This window comes from Notothenia coriiceps, unplaced genomic scaffold, assembly GCF_000735185.1.
Source record: "Notothenia coriiceps isolate Sejong01 unplaced genomic scaffold, NC01 NC01_scaffold00006660, whole genome shotgun sequence".
NCBI lineage: Eukaryota > Metazoa > Chordata > Actinopteri > Perciformes > Nototheniidae > Notothenia > Notothenia coriiceps.
This window is the reverse complement of record NW_011339361.1, coordinates 4,910-12,147: the sequence shown is the minus strand read 5'-3', so window position 1 is coordinate 12,147 and position 7,238 is coordinate 4,910. Positions and strand designations below refer to the sequence as shown.

At 38.9% G+C, this 7,238-nt stretch overlaps 1 long non-coding RNA gene across 1 annotated transcript; it reads left to right on the top strand.

Moving 5' to 3' along the window:
* Positions 1–439: 439 nt before the first annotated feature.
* Positions 440–7,156, top strand: LOC104943740 (uncharacterized). Its single transcript, XR_798148.1, has 2 exons — positions 440–717; positions 3,013–7,156. It is a non-coding gene; the product is annotated as an uncharacterized lncRNA (long non-coding RNA).
* The last annotated feature ends 82 nt before the right edge of the window (positions 7,157–7,238 follow it).

Genomic DNA, 7,238 nt, shown 5'->3' with positions numbered 1-7,238 from the left:
TACCAAGTACAGCTCGCATGCAGCGCACAGCCTGGCACAGAGAGCAGGGGCTGCTGGGAATGCCAATGTGCAGCCCAGACAGCCGTCTCGCCTTACCTCCACTGATTGGCTAAACAGACCATTAGGTTCGTGATTATGATTAGCCGAGTCATTATCTACACAAAAGTTGCTCATTCACCAATATTAAGAAGGCAAGGGAGCTGTTTCTCTTCCTCCGGTCAGGGGGAAAACAATGCGCTTTCACGTGTTCTACAGATGAATGTAGGAGGCAAGAAGTTATTGTTCACAGAGAAACAAAGTGGAACACTGTGTATCACCCTGCCCTACAGCTAATGTGATAAAAATGTTCTGTCCATGTGATGGCGTTGATGGAAGAAAAGAAAAGGTCTCTCAGTCGTTAACGCGGATTATGAGTTGGCCATTACTCGCTCGTATTTTCTGGTCGGGGAGAGAAGCGCCGTCCTCAGAGGTCATAAAACTGGGGAGGGAACAAAATAACCTTCAGTTTCCATCGCCTCGCCTTAGATATAATTGGAAGACAGGCCACCTATGCTTTTGAACTGACATATGCTGCTCTGCATCCAAGGCCAGTACACTGAGGCAAAGTTGAACAAACGTTAGTGAAGGCTGGCCCTCTGTTCCTCCGATGCTGACCTTGTACTTCTCCCTTGCAGCCTTTGCCCAAGGAGCCGTCGTAGGATGTGGAGAACACGGCAAGTACGTACTTTTTCCCATTCTGTTCTTTCATTTGCATAAAAAGTGTATAACCCTCACTTTGACATACAAGCCACCGAAGACATTTTTGATTGTAATATCGCATAGAACCCTGAAATAATGACTCTTAAGGGAGAATGCAGAAGCCATGCCTAAATTGCAAGTTGTATACATGTTCAGTGTAGCTCTGACCTGGAATGAGTCAGCCATTAGTGTGTGTTGATGTTATGTATATCGCAGTACTGCTGAGCTCAAATAAAGATCATCCAGGAAATGGAGAAGACAAGTTTCTCAGGATGTCGTAACTTTGATGATGGCAAAGTCAAAAAAAGTAAATCAAAGGGGGTTGTTGAGCGTTTTCAAATGCGTAAGGATGGAAAGTAAAAAGCCCCACTGTGCTAACATCAAAGGGAGAGGTTACTTCAAGTGTCTAGGCTTTCTTTCAGGACAAAGGTAGAAAACTGATTTGAACTGGAGCATCCTTCACAAAAGCAAAAACCACAAGAAGGAGCCTTTTAAGAATCCTCTTCAACTGTATATGCCAATTCCAACAAAGTCCTAAGATGTGTGTGTCTGCAGAAGTCAATACTAAAAGTCGGCAGGTAATCTAGATTCTGGCTCGCTTTTCTGGCAACTTCCACAAACAATCTGTTCTCTAAAAAACAAGGAAATCTATAGATGAAACTAAATTCCCCTCCCAAAAACATTGACTGAGTATCTGTTAAGCTTTTTATATACTGCGAAACCACAGGCATTGGGAATCTGCATGCTATATGTCTCCTAGCCAATACTCTGAGATTGATTTTCCCTCTTCCACCGAGAAAACAAAATGAATCACGCACAATTACCAAGGACAGGGAGAAAGGGGGAATTGGGGGCGTCATAAATATTTATTTGCCAGCCCTGGGAATTTGTGCAATTCTGTGTGGATTTGCCAACTCATATTTAAGTGTCTGAATGATTTATATGGGCAGTCCTGGGTGTCACATTTGTCCACTGTCACTGTGAATCATTTATGGATTAACATTTATGGATTTATCCATATAACATATTCATGGCAAAGTTCTATTATCATTCAAATGGCTTTCTTGATCAAAAGATTGGTTAGATTAAGTCATTAGCTTCAGGATTTCATTGGAGGTGAAATGTATTCCATGTGGAAAGGAACCCAGTAACACATACAGGTATAGACCAATCCTGTTGCAGAATCATTCATAACATTTGCGATAAGGAAAGTCAAATAAAGCCATTTTCAGACTTGCGATATGTGGAATTGCTTGTTTTATACATCTGTTTAAGTCATGGCTTTTTGTCAATCAGATATATTTCCATTATGCAAATGTATTTCGGACCCTAGAGAAAGGGGCGCAACACTAGCTCCCTATTTGGCACTTCAACTGCAACTGGCAATCCAACAAACAGCGGTAAGACCAAAAACGAATATCAAGGAAGAAAATAGTTTATGCTCTCATCACCGCTGGATTTAAAAAGCTGTTTTGTGGCTGAAGTCTAAATGAATGACCTTCAAGAGTGTTAATGGCGTACAACCTTCCCTCAGTGAAGCTCTTCATAATATTTGTCATTAATTTATGCATTTATTAGATAAAGTTCTGCTTGTTTTATAATCTCCAACAGTGCGCAAGCAGAGAATCACAAGGCTCTCATTTAATTCTTAATTAGCACACATGTTGTCTGTAAAGAGTTTTGCAGATGAAAATTGAAAATATAAAGAGGGGGTGCTGGGCTGGTTATTACTGTGTTGATGTTGTGTTTTCTCATCCTGCATAGTGAGGGTAAAAAAAAGATAATAGTATCCTCAACAGCTTCAAATTGGCTCCTTCAGTGTTTCATGGTTTATTAAATTGAATTTATTTTTGATTTAAAAAACAAGAGGAAGCGCTTCCTGGATCTGACGGTAATGTAACAAAACAGGTGCAGTTAGGCAATCGACGTCTACAAAACAACTCGCAAACAGACTTTATTACAGTGAATCATTGTCTTTTTTTTAATAAGAAATGATAAAGTGTCTCCCACAGGCGAGAGTTCATTAGATCTCGGTGCATATTTCACCTTGTTTTGCGTCGCAGTAGCAATCACGTTACCTTATGTGGTGGTTTTCAATTCAGAGTTATGCTACGGAAAGTGTTACATAAGTTTGACTTGCTAAGATACCTATCGTGACTTTTACATAAAAATTACCAGTCATTGTTCAGATGTAAAAAAATGTACAATTGTGTAAACAACTTTACAAAACATTATTTCATCTCATTATTGTCTTTTTTCTCCATTGTTCTGCAGTGTCATCGGCATCCTGCTACAAAAAATACTGAGGCCAATCACTAAACCAGAACATTGTGTCCATTCTCTTATGAGACTCTCAAACTTTACAACAGGTTTTAACCTTCAGTAAAAACAAATATGTATAAAAAAACTAGCAGATATTTCTGAGAATTCTGAGAAGTCTCCAGTGAGAGGCATGGTACACCATCGGCTTTGAATCTTCACCGCGAACCCTTGGACACGTCATAGAACAAAATCCCTGTGAGGAACTTTCATCAACGGGACGTGGAATAATTGACTCATTCATTACATTGACTTTTTGTTGCCCTTGATATCCAACATTAGGTCTGCAGGGGACGCCTCCTTGAAGATTTTTCGTACCTTTGTGGCTTGATCTGGACCTTTCAGAAGGTCTTTCAGAAGTCGGCCCCTTCTTCTTATTAACTATCTCGATACGAAGCCGTCCAGTGTTATATTCCAGCCAAGTTTTGTCAATGACAGCTTGCTGCTAAAGACACTTTTATGAGGTTGAGCCAGACTGTATTGCCCACTGGATTCTCTCACTCATTTAGCTGGGTAAGACTTTGCACTGCATACACACATCACGGAACAAAGTCTATTGGAATGTCCCAGAAGAGACGACGGAGATGAGTTGACTGTCTTGAGTGCCAAATGTGGACATTTTGGACAACTTAGCGTATAACTTATGTTTTTTATGTGGTGCCAACATAGAGTAGAATAGTAGTTTTTGTCAATGAACCTCACACATCCTGGACACACACCACCGGGAGCATTCAGCAGATGTGGACCCCTGGCTCGTTTTAATGGTCTAAACCTGCGTGTGTGCATGTTTGCATCTCTCAATGTGTGAATATGTATGTGTGAGTCTGCGTGCACATCCAGAGGAACACTGTTAAATAAGTCGTATCCAATGCATTATTCATACCCTTGTATATTTTTGGGACACGCCCAGTCCAGAGCTCACCATCTGGCCGGAGAACAATGTGTGATTTTACAGATTCTGGATCTCATTTGAATGTTCAAGGTTGAATCCTGTGTTTGACTTTATTTTGTGTCTTTTTTTTGTGTGTTTCTTTAGTACATAGAGATATTTATGATGGGGGGGGATATAATTGAAACTAGGGAAAGAGCTGCAGTATGTCACACAAATTAAATTCTGTAATTAAAATCAATTCATGCGTGATTAAATGTATTCAGAATCCTTGTCTAAATTGACTATATTTTGATATGAAATGTTTTGGCCAGCTGGACGTGCTATTTGCTGGTTTCAGATGCCTGATATACTTGAAAGGATTTGTGTAAATATATATATAGAGATTAAATTAATGTGTTTTATGTTCTGTGGGTCTCATCTCAGGAGCACAAGAGGCATTCTTCTGCAAGAGGTGGACACAATAACATGAACACCAGTAAGATATCTCAAAAAATAAAACGCAATACTACAATGTGTATGAAGATTAATGTACATCCTAAAGTGAAACAATATATCTGTTAGTCTTCCAAAGATAACAATAGATTGCATAATATTTTACTGGTGTTTGTCAGTATGTCGTCACCCTGTTTTTCTTTTTCTTTTCTTTGTACTAAAACATTATGTACATCTCCATCTTAATGTATGCATTTGAGGATATAAAGAGAGCGTCCGCTCCCGAGAGCTGCAGAGTGTGTATTTAGTGTGTGAGTGTGTATGTAAGAGGGTTTTTCAGGTCAACATTGGTTTGTGTTGTAAGAAAATGGCAATTTCCACCTGATCCCATACCTTTGATTTCATGTTTGCTTCTCTGGTTTGAACTCACCGTGAATGAATTGTCCCTTTTTGATTTGAGACACTTTAATGAAGTCAAATTCAGCAGGGCAGTGGCAGATTAGTAACAACAAATATATGGACCTCTACTTGTGTTAAATATCAATATGATGTGCATTTATAACAGCACATATCATCAAACTAAGTTCTGCAAGCACTGCACTGCTGACTCTCGGAGGGAGTGTCATGACTAGAAATGCCTTTTATGGTCCTCAAACGTCTATATAAATATGTTATACTTTTAAGCTTAGCTTGAACTACAATACCACAGGCCAATTATTTCCAAAACAGGGACAGAGCAAAAGTATCCGAGACAAACGAACAACGTTTTCTTGTGAAGAGTAAAATGAAACAGGGTAACACTTTCTGTCAATCCCATGTGTATGATGTATTATAATGTAGACTACTGCATAATGCATTTAAACAGCATATTACATTGCATAGTTGCCTCATGCCTTCATGTAAGGGATAATCCACAATGTGGCGTGCAGTAATTGAAGAATAACACACAGAGGGCTGGAAGTAATACTGTATATCACACACAGTGTCTTGCATTATATTTTACAACTGCACAATGTATCGTGGATTTTACTACCACTTGTACCATTGCCGTACTTAAACAAAAATCTTGGTTCACCTTAAAATAATCTTGGAATAAACCCAATTGTACTACTCTTAACATGAAGGAGAAGCCACTAGGAACCACTTCCAAACAGGCCAATTATACCTTCATTTTGTCTATAGCCATTTCATAAAAATGTGGTAATTTAATGATTATAAAGTTTGCTTTACTCCATTTGCAATGACATTGAAATTTTTCATTTAAATGGTGATCGTGTTTGTGTTGTTTGGGAACACTTTTAACACTGGTTAATTAACCATAAGAGAAGATAGCATAACCTTTACTCATTCGGAGCAAAGCTGGCGAGAAGACATTCTTACTTTGGTTTAGATTAATCGACTTTTAAAGATATTCACTAGAAACTAACAAAAGAGGAAAAAACAAATGCCAACTATGCTTTTGTGTAACATTATCAATGCTTGGTACAGCTTTCTAAGGACATAACAGAAATATTTGATGTAAGAAAGGTGAGAATCCAGCCTGCATCGTGGCTGTAGAACGTCTGTGTCCTGTGCCAGTATTCCCACTCAACTCCTACTCGGTTAGAGATGTTCTCTCAACGAGTCCCGGCTGCTGCCCCCTTTCATTTTGAATGTCTGTCTTGCTGTTCTCTGGGTTTTTAATGTGGGCTGCAGTCAGGATCAACAAATGCTACGAAGGTGGTGTGAGCTGAAAGGGCTGAGCTGTCATAGCACGCTATGAGCAAACTTTAGGTACACAGTAAGAAACATAATTGTCTTTAGACCTCATTGTTATCTCTGATGCAAATACGGAGATTTAGTAGCGGTAATACCTGAACTTATAAACATTATTTTTGTAATGCCTTATGACTTTATGGAAAACATACATTAGGTTGAAAACACTTAGAATGTCTGATGCATCATACATGAACAGATTTTAGGGGCATTATAGCACTTTTTTCCTTTTATTTACAAAAAAATTCCTCAAACGAAGCGTGAACTTACTGGTTAGAGAAGTAAACCCAATGTGGGAGTGCCTAAAACCTGCATTCTCTCTAATATCCAGCAGGTGGCGACTCCTTGGTCTAAGAACAAGTCTGTTTGCAAAGTATAGAAGTCTATGAGAAAATGCCCCTACCTTTCACTTGATTTATCACATTGGTTATTATTATAAAGATAAGTTCATGGTCACAATCACTATATTTTGGGTGCAGCGTATATGTAAGGAGCTAGGTCACAAACAGCTGTTATGTCGGTAGTTCTTTGAAATTATAGCAGCCTTAACCCTAACCCTAAATTATCTTCAGTGTTTGTTGTAATACACCCACTGGTTTCATGTATGGTCACAAAAGAAAAACAGAAGGCCACAGCTAAAACCCCAAACTGATTATTCCTGGAGAAATAATTGAGAAAATACAACAATAACCAAGTAGCATTTGTGTTGTAAATGTTCATTAAAAGAGTACTGTTTGTTCTTATATGTTTTAGAATTGTGGATGGATAGACACAGCAAATTGTGGTATGGGAGCAGAATTTCAACTGAAAATACAGAGTCTGTATGAGAGCTACACGCTTTCTCAATTTTAACAGTTTGAGTCATGCAACATAATAACACCTGACATCCGATTGGCTCCTGTCTTACAGGGTGCTTTTCTGTTTTCAAGTAACTGTTGAAAAGTAATTGAGTCTGTCTACATGTCTACACCTGTAGGATGTCTTTGCCCTGTTCAATAAAACCTTCAGGTGCAAGATGGACAAGTGTTTTAAGACTGCCTTCATTGTATTTATGTTTTGCCACTGAGTCCCCCACATCCACAATAGATCCCCCCCCTCGGAG